This window comes from Quercus robur, chromosome 10 (assembly GCF_932294415.1).
Source record: "Quercus robur chromosome 10, dhQueRobu3.1, whole genome shotgun sequence".
NCBI classification, from domain to species: Eukaryota; Viridiplantae; Streptophyta; class Magnoliopsida; order Fagales; family Fagaceae; genus Quercus; species Quercus robur.
Genome location: NC_065543.1, coordinates 53,510,266 through 53,529,601, shown reverse-complemented (window position 1 = coordinate 53,529,601; position 19,336 = coordinate 53,510,266). Strand labels below are relative to the sequence as shown.

General features: G+C 35.3%; 1 pseudogene; it reads right to left on the bottom strand.

The window, feature by feature from the left end:
• Positions 1-2,521: 2,521 nt before the first annotated feature.
• Positions 2,522-16,703, bottom strand: LOC126704350 (11-beta-hydroxysteroid dehydrogenase A-like; annotated as a pseudogene).
• Between the last annotated feature and the right edge of the window lie 2,633 nt (positions 16,704-19,336).

Genomic DNA, 19,336 nt, shown 5'->3' with positions numbered 1-19,336 from the left:
GGTCTCTTACATTATATAGCTCCCTCTGGACCATCTTGATCCTACACTTGTTGATCATTTGAGCCTTTATTTGAGTACCTGTCCTATCAGACACCCTCTTTGGCTTTCTCTGAGTTGTGATTACCAAGGCAGTACTGTTCAGGGGTCTTCTCCACATAAATGCCGCCAGAAAAGTAGTTGTAGTGCATTTAATACGGTGGTAATAGCTTTCCCATCACCCTGGTACATTTATGATGCACGTCCCTATCATTGGAGCTTCTTGGAAGGTCACCTTAATTATCAGGATATATACTGGAGTTGTTCCCAGTTTATCCGAGGAGATGTTCCTCCTTGGACCACCTTCCACTCATTCTCTACTTATGAAGCTTTAGACTGGAATTACCCATAGCTATTTATTCCTCCTCGGACCATTCGTGTCCTTGGACCAGGCCCAAGGCCCAATATACACTTTAGGCCCTTAACCCTACAACATATAAGCTTATTGATTTAACAGTAAATAGCTTTCGATTAATATGAAATTTGGGTAAACGGGTTAAGAACAATAAAATAATATAATCCAATATTAAGATTTTTATTTGGAATGCGGAGTTGTGGTATTATAATTCATTAGGCAAGAAACTCAAGTCATTTTTGATATAAATTACCAAATTAATTATCTATCAAATTGAGTAAAAAAATTTCAATTAATGGAATTAATGGAATCTCACTTCTATTATGGGTCCATGAAATGGACAAAAAGTTTATTAAACAAGATAACATTTTTTTTTTGGATTAGCGCTTGTTAACGGATTACGTGAAAGACTCAACCAAATATTAGTCAAACATTTATCTTTAACAAGTATTACTGTATTAGCATGGGATTTGTTTATCAAGAAATAATATAGGGTAGGTAGCACTGGGATTTGCATGACAGTAACTACATTTCCTCCCTATTAATAAAATTTCATAAGTACAATTACTTGAGACATCAATTTTCCACACTATTAAATCTGATTGCGTGATTGCATTAACCAATACAGTACAAAGATGATTAAACTGAACCATGTGATTCATTAATCAATTTTCCAATTTTCCACACTATTAAATTCGATCGTGTGATTGCATTAATCAATACAGTACAAAGATGATTAAACTGAATTATATGATTCATTAATCAATAGTACTGTTACATGGTTAAAATTTAATTGGAGAACTTAAGGATAACATAAAAAAAAACTTTACCTAAGTGTTATCCTAAAAAGAAAGCCTATTTGTACTTTTGTTTTCTTTCTATTGGTCTGGAAGGCCTTTTTGTTTTAGTCGGTAAGAAACAAACATCTACAGTCAGTTCTCACTGGTTTGATCATAATAGATTATCTAGAATCACGTAATGCAACAAGTAACTGGTTTGATCATAATAGATTATCTAGAATCACGTAATGCAACAAGTAACCGAGTTTTAAATACGAAGCTAATACAAAGTTTGCTGAAACATTTCAATCAACTATTAGGAGAAGAAGTCAAAATGATTTTTTTTTAATCCGTTTACCATATTTAACCCAAAGTAGACGCCAATGTAAGAGTTCTACACCAACAAAAGCAAATAAAAACAATCTTATTGAAGGGGTTATCAATAATTATTAGTCCAATCGGGTTAAGCAACATTTTGGGGTTTGAATAATTTGAAAGAATGTGTGTGAGATGAATAATGACGAGAGAGACATCCCACTAGAAAAGAATAATTACTTATTAATTGAGTGATAAGATATACATAAGCCTCGTGAAAATCAAGTACCTTATTGGCACCAATGAAATCTGCAAATTGGACAATACCTTTCGATTTGGATTACAGCAACAGCTACTATTCTATTATCCAACCCCAAAATCAAGAACGATCAGGAAACTTTATAAATTAAGCAGATAATTTGGGATTTGCTTAGAGAAAATGGCCAATCATTGGACAGTTTATTATAAAATATAGAACTCTACTACTGACAAAGAACAAATCACTGAAAATAAGCACATACTCGCAAATTTTCAATCAGGTCGCACCAGAGACTCTAAAAGATAACCGTGAAACCCGAAGAACTCTTCAAAGGTATACAAACTCAGCCATTCAAAGTCCAAATCGGGACAAAGTGTCATGAATTTAAAAATCTTAGCAACATTACTGAAAAATAAAGAGAAGAAACCAACGCAAAACTTAAGTATGATTTGATGCAATCTATTGACCAATAAAAGGATTAACAAAAAAAATCTTAATTAAAATATATAGATAAATATATTATATGTGTGTGTAAATATATATATATATTTTTTAACAAGTGGGGAGATTCTTTTATTTGGGGGCCTTAGGCAATTGCATTAGTTGCATCTATAGTTGAGCCTGCCGTAAACACAGATAATATACATAATATAAAGTCCTTACAAAGAGTGTCTTTGTTTTTTCCCTCCCTTAATTTGAAGACACAAAAACAAAACAAAACAAAACAGGAGGGGGGGGGGGGGGGGGGGGGGTACTACACACAAGTTACAACCTATTAGCACACAGATGATAAAACACACATAAGTAAAGAGATCACATAACTAGGTTTAAGTGTTTAACCTCAAAGAACATAAAACAACCTTCATTTTAGTCAGTCTTAATCTCAGGGTTGTAGATTGTAGATGGATAAATGATGTTCTTGACACCTGAGAGATCCAATATCTTCTTGCTAGGGCACTTCCTTGTGTGAAGTCCCTGGCCTACTGATGTGCATCAATCAATAACTCCACTCGATCACCTCAGGAAAAACACCTTCCAGAAATAGGTGACCCGTGACCCTGAACCAAGCTGGCTCTGTCAAGTACCTCTCTCCCTTTCAAGCACCATTCACTATTGCCTTTGCACACCCTCGTACTGTCCCAACTGGAATCGTACATACTTGTACCTACTCATAAAGCATTGCCAATTATTCAGATGGAATGGTCAGATAAAGCACTGAGCACATGTAGAAACCTACACCAATATTTGTGCTAACTTGTACCTACTCATAAAGCATTGCCAATTATTCAGATGGCATGGTATAGATCAAACATTAGCACATGTAGAAACCTGCACCAATATTTGGGTTAGGTTCAATATATTCCTAGTGTAATTTTTTTTCAATATTACATCATTTTGGATGATGTTTTTTGACAAGTACAATATTGGATTAATTACATCGCCATTTATACTCTTAATGTAACAAATATTATGAAAAAATCTAAGAGAAATCTAAATAGAATTGGGAGAATTTCATTGATTAGAAAAATGATTACAAGAAGAGTAAGTGATAAAATACATAATGCTCTGTTTATATACACAGTGAACATAACTAACTTCCAAGGATGGCGCCAAAATCAGTTATTGAAACTTCTAGAGTTATACATGTGTCAACTGTGATTAACTGCTTCCTAAAATCTCGGGACCCAAGTCTTCAATGCTCTTGAATGAAGAATTCATGATGTGGCATTGCCTCAATGACTTCCAAGACTTCAGTGCTAATTAGGTCAGGTGTTGATGCACGCTGTGTGGCTTGATCACTGCATTGCTTATCAACAAGTGTTGCACTTCCTACCATTCTTGTGACTCGGCTAGTGCACTTCACCTTAGCAACAGCTGCATTACCTACCACACTTGTAGCTTGTCTCATGTTACTCTGCCCTGTAGTATGCCCTGCAATTTTAACACTCCCCCTCAAGAGCACAACTCTTGCCTTTTGACTTGGCTTAGGTGGGGAAGGATATTCCACTACATGAGCAAAAATATTAAAGACACCCAATCTAGTGATCAACCTCAAATAGTTTTCAACCTCTAATGCTTTTGTAAATACATCTACCAACTGATTTTTGGTTGAGACATAGAAGGTTTTAAGTGTACCATCAATGCTTTTATTTCTCACAACATGGCAATCAACTTCTATGTGCTTGGACCTTTCATGAAACACCGGGTTTGCTGCTATGTGAAGTGCTGCTTGGTTATCATAGTACAACAACACAAGTTTGTCATGTTTAACATGCAAATCTTGCAACAAATGTATGATCCAAGTCAGCTCACATGTAGTTGTAGCCATTGCCCTGTACTCTGCTTCAACACTTGATCTAGACACTATGCTTTGTTTCTTAGATCTCCAAGACACCAAGGCATCACCCAAAAACACATAATAGCCTGTCAAGGACTTCCTTGTGTTAGGGCATCCAGCCCAATCTGCATCATAGTATGCTTTTAAGTGTAAATCAGAATCTGTGGGAAAGAAAACACCTTGTCCAGGTGTGCCTTTAATGTATTGAAGTATTCTAGTAGCAGCCTTCATATGTGGTACTCTAGGTTGTGCCAAGAACTGACTAAGCCTATGTACTGCATATGTGATATCTGGCCTGCTCAAAGTCAGATACATTAGCTTCCCAATAAACCTTCTATACTGTCCAGGATTGGAAATCAAATCCTCACTACCTTTGGACAACTTCAATTGCTGCTCCATTGGTGTTTGAACTGGTTTGCAACCTGTCATTCCAGTTTCTTTAAGAACTTCAAGAGCATATTTTCTTTGTGTTAAACTGATGCCAGTCTTGTTTCTTGCAATCTCTAAGCCTAAGAAATACTTGAGTGATCCCAAACCTTTGATCTAGAACTGACTTCAGAGAAGCAACACAATCAAGATCATTACCTGTAATGATCATATCATCTACATAGACTAGCAGTGCAGTGAACAAAGATCCTTTGCTATAAACAAATAAGGAATGGTCTGCCTGGGACTGAACAAAACCAAGCTATTTAATTGTTGCTGACAATTTTGTGTACCATTGCCGAGAAGCTTGTCTCAAACCATAAAGGGGTTTCACCAGCTTACATACTTTAGGAGCAGCTGCTGAAGAAGAGGCTGAACACTCCCCCTTATTGTGAAAACTAGGAGGCAAAGTCATGTAAACCTCCTCATCCAAATCCCCATGGAGAAAAGCATTGTTGATGTCTAATTGGTGCAAAGGCCAAGACCTAGCAGTAGGAAGTGCAATCAAAACTCTCACTGAAACAGTCTTAGCAACTGGAGAGAAGGTCTCTAAAAAATCAAGTCCTTTTCTTTGGGTATAGCCTTTAGCCACCAACTTGGCTTTATACCTCTCAACACTTCCATCAGGATTGAATTTGACTTTATAGACCCATTTGCAGCCAATGGGAGATTTACCAGGAGGTAAAGCAGTCACATCCCAAGTATGATTGTTCTCAAGAGCTTGAATTTCTTTGTCCATGGCAACTCTCCAAAGAGGATCTTGAACTATCTGGGAGAAGCTCTGAGGTTCCTGAGGACTAGAACCAACTATCAGCAAGTAAGTTTGATAACTAGGCTCCAAGTGAGAGTAGGTGAGGCACTTAGCAAGGTCATAAGGAGCACTAGTAACAAATGTAGTACAAGCATAATCCTGCAAGTAGGCAGGAGGTCTAGTGTCTCTAGCTGACTTCCTGAGAGGCACTGGAGGTGCTGGTACAACTGGTGGAGAAGAAGAAGGTGCAGCTGGAGAAAAAACCTGACTAGGACTAGGTGAAACATCAGTAGACATTAAAGAAGAAGTAATGCCATTATCAGAAATAGGGTCAGCAGAATTAGAGGAAGGAAATAAGGCATTATCAGTATCATTGGGAACAAAGTCAGGGACACTAATAGGAGTGACAAAGGAGTCATTACCTGCTGAAGAAGAGGGAGCAACAACATCTTCACAAGAAGTAAAAGAGTCTGTAACACTACTAGAAACAGATGCAAAAGGAAAAAAATGTTCATGAAAAATAACATCCCTAGAGAGAAACACACTGTGAGTGGCCAAGTCAAGAACCTTATATCCCTTTACCCCAAAAGGATACCCCAAGAAGACACATTTCTTTGCTCTAGGAGCAAACTTTGTTCTGTGATTAGAAAGGGTAGAAGCAAAACACAAGCAGCCAAAAACTCTCAAATGTGAATAAGTGGGTGGATGACTAAACAAAATTTCAAAAGGAGTTTGATTTGATAAAACTGAAGAGGGAGTTCTATTTATCAAGTAAATAGCTGCAAGAACAGCATGTCCCCATAGATGTAAAGGTAAATGTGATTGAAACATGAGAGCCCTAGCCACATTCAAGATGTGCTGATGTTTCCTCTCAACAACACCATTTTGTTGAGGGGTTTCAACACAGCTCAATTGATGACAAATACCTTGCTTAGCAAAGAAATCCCTCATGAAAAATTTTGTACCATTATCAGACCTGATGGTCTTAACCTTTTTAGAAAATTGAGTTTCCACCATGGTACAAAATCCTTCTAAAACAGATTGGGTTTGGGACTTATGTTTTAACTAGTAAACCCAAGTACACCTTAAGCAATCATCTACAATTGTCAAGAAATATTTGCAATTATCAATGGTAGACACTGAAAAAGGACCTCACAAGTCACAATGTATCAAATCAAAACAAGTAGTAGAAATTTGAGAACTTTTATTGAAGGGCAAACGTTTTTGTTTTGCAAGTGGACAGATTTCACAAGCAAAATCCTCAACTGAAGTACAAAGTGGTTCACCATTATTCCTAATTGAAACTAATTTGGCATTAGACAGATGTCCTAATCTAGAATGCCATACATGAGTGCTATGGACTAAAGGTATTGCAGCAGAAATAGAAGCAGATATGGAGTGTGAAGTGGAGTTGCTCCTTTCCAGCAAGTAGAGTCCATTGCATTCTTTACCCAGACCAAGTGTGCTCCAATGAGCAAGGTCTTGGATAAAGCACAAGGTCCCAAAGAAGATAAGACAACATGAAATGGATTTGGCTAACTGATTGACAGAGATGAGGTTAAACTAAATGATGGAACAAATAACACATTGTAAAGGGTAAGTTTTTTTGAAATCCTCACAGTACCAATGTGTGTGACTAAAGCTATTTCACCATTAGGCAAATTAACATGAGTATTCAAAATAGTGGTGATGGAAGTAAAGCAAGTGACAGAATGCACCATATGGTCAGTAACCCCTGTGTCTATGACCCAATCAGTGGTATGAAAACATTCTTTATCAACTACTTTGGCAGAAAATATAGAGTGTTGCAAAGTAGGTTTGAAGAAAAGAATTGAAGTAGTACTTGACACAGTGTCAATGAAATTGGAATTATTATGAGCTGATGGGGAAGGCACACCAATTGCAATAGGCACACCACAAGCTTCAGTAGTCAAACCAGAGACACTTCCACTTGTACTGACAGATGCAACATGATGATTTTGACCTTGATCAATTCCAGAATTGAAAAGGGCAAGGAGCTGCTCACACTGTGCCTTAGTAATAGGACACTGAGCAGATGCATTTGAAGAATTCTCAACAGCAGCACCTTGTGGATAGGAGACTTGATTAGCATTGAACTTCCCCTTTTGCTTATAGCCTGGTGGATAACCATGGAGTTTGTAACACTTGTCCACAGTGTGTCCAAGCATGTTACAATGGGTGCACAAGGGCCTCTCCTTCTTAGGTCCAGCTTTGCTGCTAGAATTCCCTTTGGTATTGACATACCTTGCCACTAAATCAGGTTTAGGTATGAAGGCAGAACCATGACCATGACCAATTCCTTTTTGAGATTCCTCTTGAAGAATCAAAGCATACACCTTGCTCATTGATGGGAATGGCTCAAGCATGAGAATATGACTCCTCATAGTCTTAAAATTCTCATTGAGCCCATTAGAAACCTCATTACATAGGACTTCTCATGAGCAATACTGAGTATTTTCATTGCACCAAAAGTACAGGCTGGTAAAGGCTCATAATGAAGCAGTTGATCCCAAAGCTTCTTGAACTTAGAGTAATATTCAGTCACTGACAATTGACTCTGAGTTATCCAAGAGATTTCTTGTTGAAGGTTATAAATTTTTGGTCCATTTCCCTAAGAAAACACATGTTGTAACTCAAGCCACATCTCCCTCGCAGTCTCACAATACATAATACTACTTGACACATCAAAATGCATCGAATTGATCAACCAAGAAAGCACCATTGTGTTACAGCTTTCCCAATCTTCATACAACGGAGAATCAATTTCAGGTTTCTCAATCTTTCCATTCACGAAGCCTATCTTCTTCTTGGCTGTGAGTGCTAGAACCATAGCCCTAGACCAAGATTGATAGTTCTTCATTCCCAACAATGGATGCGTGACTAAGATATTACCTGGATTCTCACTTGCACTTAGCAAAAAAGGATTGGGTGAATTGGTCTGTGTATTGGAACTGGAGACTGGTCGCGTGGATTGAGTGTGTGTTGGATCAGAGTGATCACTTCCTTCAATAGAAGCCATGAATGATCTTCAAAGCTTGAATGAAAACTTCAATGAAAAAGAAGAGACAGAAAGAAATTCTCTGAAAGAATTCTCAGTAAAGGAAAATCAAGGAAATTTTCTTGAGAAAATTCCTATTTGGAATGAAAGAAAATCTTCTGGAACCAAACTAAAGCTAGGAAATCAGTGTAAACTGTGCTAGCTGCTCTGATACCTTGAAAAAATCTGAGAGAAATCTAAATAGAATTGGGAGAATTTCATTGATTAGAAAAATGATTACAAGAAGAGTAAGTGATAAAATACATAATGCTCTATTTATATACACAGTGAACATAACTAACTTCCAAGGATGGCGCCAAAATCAGTTATTGAAACTTCTAGAGTTATACACATGTCAACTGTGATTCAATGCTTCCTAAAATCTCGGGACCCAAGTCTTCAGTGCTCTTGAATGAAGAATTCATGACGTGGCATTGCCTCAGTGACTTCCAAGACTTCAGTGCTAATCAGGTCAGGTGTTGATGCACGCCGTGTGGCTTGATCACTGCACTGCTTATCAGCAAGTGTTACACTTCCTACCATTCTTGTGACTCGGCTAGTGCACTTCACCTTAGCAACAGCTGCATTACCTACCACACTTGTAACTTGTCTCATGTTACTCTGCCCTGTAGTATGCCCTGCAATTTTAACATATTAAGATGATCAAGTTTCAATTACTCTGTCCTCCATAAAATGTTTAAATATATATTTTTTTTAATTTTAAAATTATACATAGCATACAAGTTTATTGATTGAATAATAAATAACTTTTGACTAATATGAATTTTGGGCAAATAGGTTAAGAACAATAACAAGTATATAATGTTTAGATTTTAAACATACTAGTCCAGGTTAAGTTATCAAGTAGTGTAATATTATCAAAAAAACAAAACTACATAGATAGAACTTTATCTTGTCACCTAAGAAGGGTATGCTAATTATGTGACATGGTGATAGGGGAATAAATAATAAAGCCAATAACTTACATCTCTCAAGTCTTGATCAACTTCCATTTTTCTTTCCTGCAATAAGAGCTTGCCTTGGGTCATTTCAGACTCTATGAAACCAGGTGTCACAATTGTGATTTTGATCTCAGGCCCAACCTCAACATGCAATGTCTCGAAGAAGCTTACTATTGTTGCACTGCTTGCCTGAGGTGACAAAGTATAAGAATCCATCTGTAATAGAAAATTATTGGGACCATATATCATATTGCTTACATTGTAGAAACTCATCCTAGGTGCAGGTAACCATGAAAAATCTACCACTTATTAGCATTGTTCACCAAATGATCCACTGTTGCATAAAGACCACAAATCAGAAATTGCAACATATTAATTCCAAATTAATATATCCACAAAAGCCATCGAAAAACAACATGTCATACATTTACATCACCCAAAATGGTGAACTATTTCATAAATAAACTGCTTACATTCTTCAACATTGGAAACATCTGCACGTACCACAATAACCTTTGGGGATCCTAGTTCTTGGGCTTTATCTGCAACCGTCAGAAGACAATCAGCTCTTATGTCAACAAGGGCTAAATGATCACCTCTCCTAGCATACTTGTAAGCAACATGCTACAAACTTACAAAAAAAATTTCATGTGAAAATGTTGTGGTATTTATATGTTTTTTTTTTTAAGCTTATGGTTTGCTTTGTGATTACAACCATGCATTTATATTTTGGAATGAGGAAGTGTTGCTTCCTTAGGGCCCTAAATGACTCGAGTCAAGTTGAATATTAAAACTTCAGGCATGTTTATTTAATTTTATTATGAATACGAGATCATCAAACGAGATTACATATTTAAACTTGATTATTATTATTTTTTTTGGTCAAACAAGATCGATTTTGTTCATTAGTTTCTTAATTAAATTAATGTTCCCATATATAGAAAACCATAACAAAATTTTTTTAATCCTCTAAAAAACATGAATTTTTTTACTACTAATAGATAGTTTATATTATCAATAAACTATAAATTATTCCTATAAATAATTATAAATGATAATTTGATATTATATCCAATTTATAAATTTATACAATTTAATCCCAATTCTATATAAGTATTTTTTTTAGTGCACATATAAAAAATAATATTATATATAGTTATATAGTGTCTCATTTTTACGAGCTTGATCACAAACACATTATTATGTTTCAGTTTGGTTTGTTTAATAGTCTAGTCTAAACTTAGGTTTGAGTTTGACTTGTTTATTAAACAAACAAGCATAAACACACATTCTCTTGTTTATTAAATAAATAGGGATAATTACACTTTACCCACTTGTGGTTTGCCTCTAATTTTATGTGCCTACCCATGGTTTCAATTTTGACACTTTGCCCACCTGTGATTCTCATCGTTATTGTGCCGTAACCCACCTCTCTACTTTCCGTTACTCTAACACAGAAAATGTAAAAACAAAACCCCAAATGGATCAAAACACTCCTCACATGAAGAACATACACAAACACATGAAGAACATACACAAAGCTACTGTTAACAAAAGTTTAACACCCCTACTTTTATATTTATTTATTTAAATAATAAATTGATCGAAGTGGCGACATATTTTCTTTTAGTTACCTAAACTAGCCAAAAGTTGTAATCAATTCCCAGAACTTACTCATTCTCAAAAAAAAAAAAAAAAAAAATTCCCAGAACTTAGCAAAAGTCTCCACTCACTTGAACGTGGATCGATCAAAGCCATTAGCTAAAAAAACCCTCTTTGAGATACGGATTTAGCATTATGCAGACGGCAGCTCTCCTTCCTTCGCCTCCCTCTTTCCAACTCCCTCCTTCTCTTCTTCCCCACCGGTCCCAACTCCGACCGGCTCGGCTTCTTGCTTCTCTCTATCAAAGCTTCCCGTTTCGACACTTGGGGCGCCAAAGACGATGAGGTTTTACATGAAAGTACCGGATTCAGCGGTGACGAAACTGCACCCTTCTTCGAGTTCTTGGGAGCGGCGTGGGTCAATTGCTTGGAGTTCGGCGTGGGTCTGATCGGTCCACCCAAAACACCTAGAATCCGAATCAAAACCCGACAGAGACGCCAAATCCCGATGCCACCACTCGGTTTCACTGCCTGGGTTTGTGACGTGTTTGTGATTTGATTTTGGGTTTGTGATTTGTTTGTGGTTTGATTTTGGGTTTGTGACTTGTTTGTAGTTTTGGTGGTTGGGGTTTGAGGTTGTGGGCGGTGGTGGCTATGGCAGTGGGTTGTGGTGGCTGGTGGCAGGGGCAGTGGGCAGTGGGTTTCGATTTTTTATTATTGATGATTTAGATGTTTTATTTTGGGTTCAACTTCCTATAATTTTTTAGATTTTTGGTATGTTCTTCATATTCAAGATTTGAGTGAGAGCGATATAGGTTTTTGAAAAACTTACTGCTTCATACTAAACATATGTAAAGAGAAGAAAGTTTCAGATGCCAAATTGATCTTTGCTTTTTTTCATTGAAATTGATCTTTGCTTTTTTCAATCCATGTTTGTGTATGTTCTTCATGTGTTTGTGTATGTTCTTCATGTGAGGAGTGTTTTGATCCGTTTGGGGTTTTGTTTTTACATTTTCTGTGTTAGAGTAACGGAAAGTAGAGAGGTTGGTTACGGCACAATAACGGTGAGAATCACAGGTGGGCAAAGTGTCAAATTGAAACCATGGGTAGGCACATAGAATTAGAGGCAAACCACAGGTGGGTAAAGTGTAATTATCCCATTAAATATATATATATATATATATATGTATGTATGTATGTATGTATAGGTAATTAATTGGGCCAATCAACCAAATACTATTGTATAAATTTAAACCCATATCCTAACCCAGCCCATTACCCAAGACCAAACGAGTTTCCCTATTTTTTTTCTCCTCTTGTTTTGTCCGATCCACATTAGTTTCTCTTTACCTTCTTCTTTTTTTGTGTTCACCTTTTTTCTCATTCACAGATGTTTCTTATCTCTTTTTCCTTCCAGATTATTCTTCTTTCTTCCTTATTTCTTCACACCTACAGATCAGTCTCTCAATGTCCTCGTCAAGGAGTATATCGTTTACCATATCCTCATGAATGTTGTTAAAGATAAAATGGTCCTAAGTATTAAAAGTCATTGTAGGTTAATGTACTTATAAAGAAATAAAAATAATCATAATACTACACGTAATGCAAGTACTACGATCTAAGTTTATTCTAGACTTAACAAAGGATTATATGTGTATATATATATATAACAGTCAAGCCAAATCTCTCTTTTTTTTTTTTTTTTTTTTTTTTTTTTTTTTTTTTTTTTTTTTTTTTTTCAGTTTTCTTTCTCTTCTCTCTCACTCACAATATCAACAACAATTCTAACAGATATAAATAAAATAATAATAATTAAACACTTGAAATAAAAAATTATGATCATAACAAACTCCATATATATCAAAAGATACTGTCAAGGAACTTAAATTATATAGTATAAATAGCCCATGTAAAAAGTCTACAAAGATTAGATGGTGTGACATTGATAGAAACCTTGCCAATTTCTGAAGATACTCCAGTAATGTGTACTACTTTGCCAGACACTTTCTCACTATATATGGATCTTTTTAAGAAAGAAAGAAACTTGAGTAAAAGAAATGGTGGCATAAAAAAAAGGAATGCAATGAGCATCAAGAGAGGCACTGCATTGTTTAAGAACTTGTGTAGCAAATCCATAGCTTTGCTGTGATGAACAGAGAGTGGCAAGAGAGAAATTGAAGATATGAGGATCAGATGGTCTTATCTTTGTCATGTTGTGATGATGCCGTAATGTCACCAGTGAGCAACACAATCCACGCTCGCTCCAGCTAACAACCTGCAAGAAGAAAGAAGTGATCTTGCCGTGGGCACCGATGTGGTGTCGACCAAATACCCTCCGACGGTCAAGTTAGAATTGTTCTCAACTCTAGAGTGCTAGAGAGGGTAAATTATGCGTACCTTGATTCCCGAGAGTATTGAAGCTTTTATAGTAGAAGAAAGTCGGCTTCTCTTCCTTGGACCAGAAGTCTTTTTCTTATGGGAATCCCCTTGAGTAATCCCAAACGTGATGGACAAGACATTTCCTTGTAGGGGGGATTAACGCGCGTATCTTCCGGAATGTTCCTTGCGCTAGGTTTCTAGTTTCCTTGGAGACCACACGTGCGTGCCAAGAGTATGGAACTGCTCTAGGCCACTGGGCTCTACCATTGCCGGCCCATGGGCTCGGATCCGTCAGGCCCAATGTCGTGAAAGTCCATTGAGCTAAATTTTGCTCCCTCATGTTGTTACATATTTGAGCCTTAAATTTCCTGGCCCCCTAATGAATTGGCCGGCAGGGGGGGGGGGGGGGGACTACTACCACCAACACTAGTATTAGATATGATTTATCGTTGTGTTCTTTATATTTCCGCACTATTTACATGATATGATTTATTTGTGTTAACCAAGATCTGGATAATTTATCTAAGTAATCACTTGGCAAAATAACTAGGTTAAACAACTTGTGTTTAGGTCTAAAAACGTACAAATAATGTAGAAATTGTGATTGATTACTATTTACTTATCACCTCACATGTATCTCATGCTTTTACTAGTTGTACACACTTCACAAGTTATTCTTTGCTAAACTTAGTACATGAAATTGTATGTGAATATCGTTTGGCCATCCAAGATTATGTTTTCTATGGTGTTTGATGCAAAATATGGTTAAGGGTTGGCAAAAATTGTGTTTTTGATGACTAAAAACCTTGTTTTGAAATTCTAGGTTGAAAACTCCTATTTTTGAAAAACATTTAAACTCATTCTCATGCATTTCATTCATGAAATTCCTTGGTTTGAGTAGTTTCTGCATAATCTTCTGCAGTTTTTCAAAAAATTCAGTTTTCCAGAATTTTGATCAATTGAGTGTGATTTTTGATCAATCGAAAATTTCTAGATTTTTCAAGTCTAGCTTCTGCCTGACTCGATTGGTATTCGATTGATGTTCGATCGATTGAAACTGAAAAATTTTCAGTTTTTAAGTATTTGACAAAATTTTTTTTATGCATCATTTATGTTTAGGATTAACATTTTTTTTTTTTTTTTTATCCATCTTGCAATTTTGTAGTCATATCTCTCATTATTTTCACACATAACATGCATACACTTTGCTATATTGGGTACTCAACTTGATCTAAAAATTGATTGATTAATTTTTGAGTTATGTACTTTTTCGTATATGCTATTTTTATGTGTGAACTGCAGAAAATATTTTTCTTAAGAGATATGATAAATAATCAATGTGCAAATATTTTCTCTACTCATGCAACTGTTTATGGGACACATAGTGTCAAGTTTGCATTTATTGAAAGAGAGAATATTTGTGTTCATGTGTAACCTCAAATTTTTTTTTTTTTTTTTTTTTTTTTAATTTTTTTTTTTTAAAGTTAGATTTGTGTGTTTTTAATTTTCCTCACCTCCTAAATTTTCCCCAAAACTTGTTTTGTTTTTCCTATTTTTATAGGGGGAGAAACTTGTTTTTAACCTTTGTTGTTCTTAGGGGGAGTTGTTTCCTTGATTCTCTATTTCCTCTTATCCTTTGTTGCATATGTTTTTCTGTTTACTCTTTGAATGGGTCTTTGTTAATACATGAAAAAAAGGAGGAGAAACAGATGAAATTTGGAAAAGGTTTTTAAAATGTTTTGTTTAGGTGGAGTTGAAGTTATTTTTGAAAGGGAGAGAATATAAAAACTTTTTGATGTATCTAACTTAGTGGGAGAGTTAGAATTTACTCTTGTTTTTTATATTGTGTTTCATATTATTGTTTATATGTCTTTCTTTCCACACATTCGGTGATGTATTCTTTTGAGTATTTCAGGAAAGACGGTACATTCTGATCAAGACCTTCTACCTCTTATTGCAACTTCTAGGTTAGGAGTCTTAGATTGGGATTTGTGATGTAATTGGGAAATTTATTATATTGGGTTGTTCCTGTATTTGAGCATTTCATTTTGTATGTAAGTTTTGTCATGAATTGCCAAAGGGAGAGATTGTTAGGTTCTAAAAGTTTAGAACAATTGGCAAATCGTGAACACAAACTTGTGTAGATATAGATCTTAGAGTCTATAGGTATTATTAGACAATACTCAAGGTGATACAAGTCAAGATTCAAGAATATACAAGCTGCAGAAAGAAGAGTTCAGAAACTGTCTGGTTCGATCGATCGAAAGACAGGCTCGACCAATTGAAACACGTATCTATAGACTTCTATTTCAGCCCAAACACTACTTAAACCTATTGGGTTTCAAGTAAAAAACTACTGGTATGTAAAGGAAACCCTAAGTACATTTTTATAAGGATTTTGAGAGAGAGAGAAGTGTGCCTCTTTTGTAGATCTAGGATTTTGTACCCAAAAAGCTCTCTCATGTCTTCTACCGGTATTGTAAAAGTTGCTACCTTCTCTAGTCATTAAAGGTGCTAATGAGTTCAACCTTTAAGGGTGGTCTTGGAGTCACAAACAAGAGAGTTTTATTTATTTATTTATTTTTTATTTTTTTAATTTATCACAAGTGTTGGTGCTTGTATTGCAAAGGCCTTATAGAGGAGTTCGTGGATTCGGAGCTTGCACGTGGTCGTGTTAGTAAGTTCTACATGCGATAGCAATAGGATGTTAGTGGTCTAAGTCTTATTGTAAACTTCGATTCTCTATAGTGGATTTTCTTTTTACCTTAAGGATAGCTAAGTTAAATCTTCCCCAAGTTTTTTTACCCGTTTGGTTTTTCTGGGTGATCATATCATTGTGTTCTTTATTTTCCGTTATTTTACATGATATGATTTTATTGTTTTAACCTAGATCTGAATAATAAACCTGAATATTCACTTGGTTAATTAATTAGGTTAAACAATCTAGTTTACAGATCTAAAACCTAACAGTAGGAATATCATTTTTTTTCACAACTTATACTTCCAAAATATTTATTGTTCCAGAAAAGCATAGTAAAACAAATTAGTAGTTGAAAATTGTGACTTCAAGTCATGATTTTAGTTGCTTTTAGGGTATGTATAAAGCTATGTAAAACAGCTTTTCTGCAACAAATTAATCCAAAGCAAAAACACATGATACACTTACATCGCCCAAAGTGGTTCACCGTCTCATCAATAAAATGCTTACATTCTTCATCCTTGGAAACATCAGCACGTATCACAATAACTTCTAGAGATCCTAGTTCAAGTGCTTTATTTGCGACTATTTGAAGACGATTCTCTCTTCTTGCAACAAGGGCTAAAATTGCACCTCTCCTAGCATACTCATAAGCAATATGCTGCAAATTCACATAATAATATAGTATATTAACTATTGTTTTGAGATTTTGGTATCCACTATGACTATAACTTCTTGTTTTCATTTGTGCTAATATCCACAATTCTCTTGTGAATATAATTAAAATGTTGAAACTAAAACATTTAGAAATGAGCATTTCTAAGAGCCTGAATTATATAATATCAATACATAATATAAAAGGCAGTTAATATCTACAAAGATTAAGAGGTGTGACATTGACAATTTGCTACAAACCTCGCAAATTCCTGAAGATGCTCCTGTGATGATTACAACTTTGTTAGCCACGTTCTCACTACATATATTTCTTTTTAAGGAAGAAAGATATTTGAGAAAAAAAAACGGTGGTAATAAGAAAAGGATGGCAGTCAAAGTTAACGGAAGTAGTACAATGTTCAATAACTTTTGAAGCAAATCCATAACTTTGAGATAGAGAGAGAGAGTAATTGAAGATATGATGATAAGTCTATCGATCTATAGTACGAGGGAAAAACACCTTCCAGAAATAGGTGACCTTGAACCATGCTGGCTCTGTCAAATACCTGTCTCCCTTGCAAGCACTATTCACTATTGCCTTTGCACACCCTCGTACTGTCCTAACAGGTATCGTGCTTACTTATACCTATTCATAAAGCATATCCACTTAATCAGATGGCATGTTATAGATAAAGCATTGAGCACATCTAGAAACCTAAACCTACACTAATATTTGGGTTAGGTTCATTATATCCCTAGTGTAATTTTTGTCAATATTACATTATTTTAAATGATGATTTTTGAGAATTACAATTTTGTGTTACATCGCTTTCTATACTCTTAATGTAACAAAATATTAAGATGATCAAGTATCAATTACTCTTTCATCCATAAAATATTCAAATTTCAATTTTTTTTAATATTCTAAAATTATACATAACATATAAGCTTATTGATTTAACAGTAAATAACTTTCGATTAATATGAAATTTGGGCAAATGGGTTAAGAACAATAAAATAATGTAATCCAATATTAAGATTTTTATTTGGAATGTGGAGTTGTGGTATTAATTCATTAGGCAAGAAACTCAAGTCATTTTTAATATAAATTACCAAATTAATTATCTATCAAATTGAGTAAAAAATTTCAATTGAACTAATTAAATGTTCAAAAATGTGAATGATCTAAAATTTTAGCAGATACAAGGACACATGTTATAATAAAAAAATGAATTTAAGAAAAATAAAATACATCTCTATATCTACGAGTTAGACAATTCTTTTTTTAAGAGTAACATTAAATTAATTAACTCACATATTAGTGGGGGCTAGCTCTTATTTTGTAGGCTGAATTACTAAAATATTAAATATTTATATATTGCATAGAGAAATTTTCAAAAATTTTAGAGGGCCATGTATGTAATTCCGCCCATGAGTCGGATATTTGAAGGCGGCGGACTGGCGAGAGGACAAGACACGAGTGCGTGGGTTAGCTGAATAATTAAAAAAATACAATTTAAATATAGTTCTTTATGTGGCTGATTGGGGTGAGAGGGACAAGGGCTGCTAAGTGTGTGAAAGGACAAGATATGAGTGTGTGTGTGTGTGTGTGGGGTGGGGGGTGGGGGGTGGGGGGGGGGGGGGGATGAAATAGGTGAGTATGTGACTTATGGTTATGAGTGTTCTAAAAAAAAAGATAATTTAAGTATAGTTCTTTATAAATAAGATTTTATAAGCAACCGTAACAGGTATTGAAACCTTAAATAAGATTTTATTAATTTTAGTTTTGAAAAACTTTTTTCTATAGATACAACTGTAACAGGTATTGTTTGTAATATTCTATAAGTAATATATGCATTTGAAAAAGAATCTAGTCTTTTTAAAGAATCTGATTGGATACCACTTATTTTGCTAAAAACTGAAAATTGAAAATACTGTAGCAAATAATTTTAAAATAATTTTCACTCTTAGCCTTGACGTAGGATAGTACAGTGGGACCGCTTAGAGTGAAAACACGGTAGCAAATTATGTTTGGATACCACTTTAGCAAATAATTTCAGCAAAATCATTTCAACTAATTGTAGCCGTGGGTCCCACTTTTTCAAATGCAAACGTAGACTTTCAGCCAAAACGTGCAATCCAAACGCACACTAATTGGAGTGTTTTCATCTATTTGGATAATTAAGTACAATAAATTAGTATCACTATAATACAAATGAGTTGGTATAAAATACATCGAATTATTAATTAGTGTGATAACTTATAATAATTGATAAAGTAAAAAAGTACAAGTCTAAAAGATACTGTGTACAATGCAGTGGGTGTGTGCCTATGCTATGAGTATACATTGAGATTGAGTGTAGGCTGTGGGTTAGTGTGTTCGTTCTAGTCGGCCAGCTGTGAGCTGTGGTGTGGCCATGGCCTTTGTGTAGTGTCTGTGTGCCAGTGTGCTGTGCTGTCATTGCTATCAACTGTGTGTGTAGTGGCAATGTGCAGATTGATGGGTCGGGTTACGATCTTGGTAAGGAAGACAGGTTTGGTCACCAAGCAGGAAGTTATAAGGAACGACTGGTGGGAACTATCTCGGGTGCTTACGCACAAGCATTTAGGTTTGAATCGGCCATGGAAGAGGAAATAGAGTCTGATGAGGAAGAAGATGTACTTTGTGAAGGTATGACTGCACTAAAGCTCTCTAAGGAGGAAAAACACAGAATCCGTGAACCT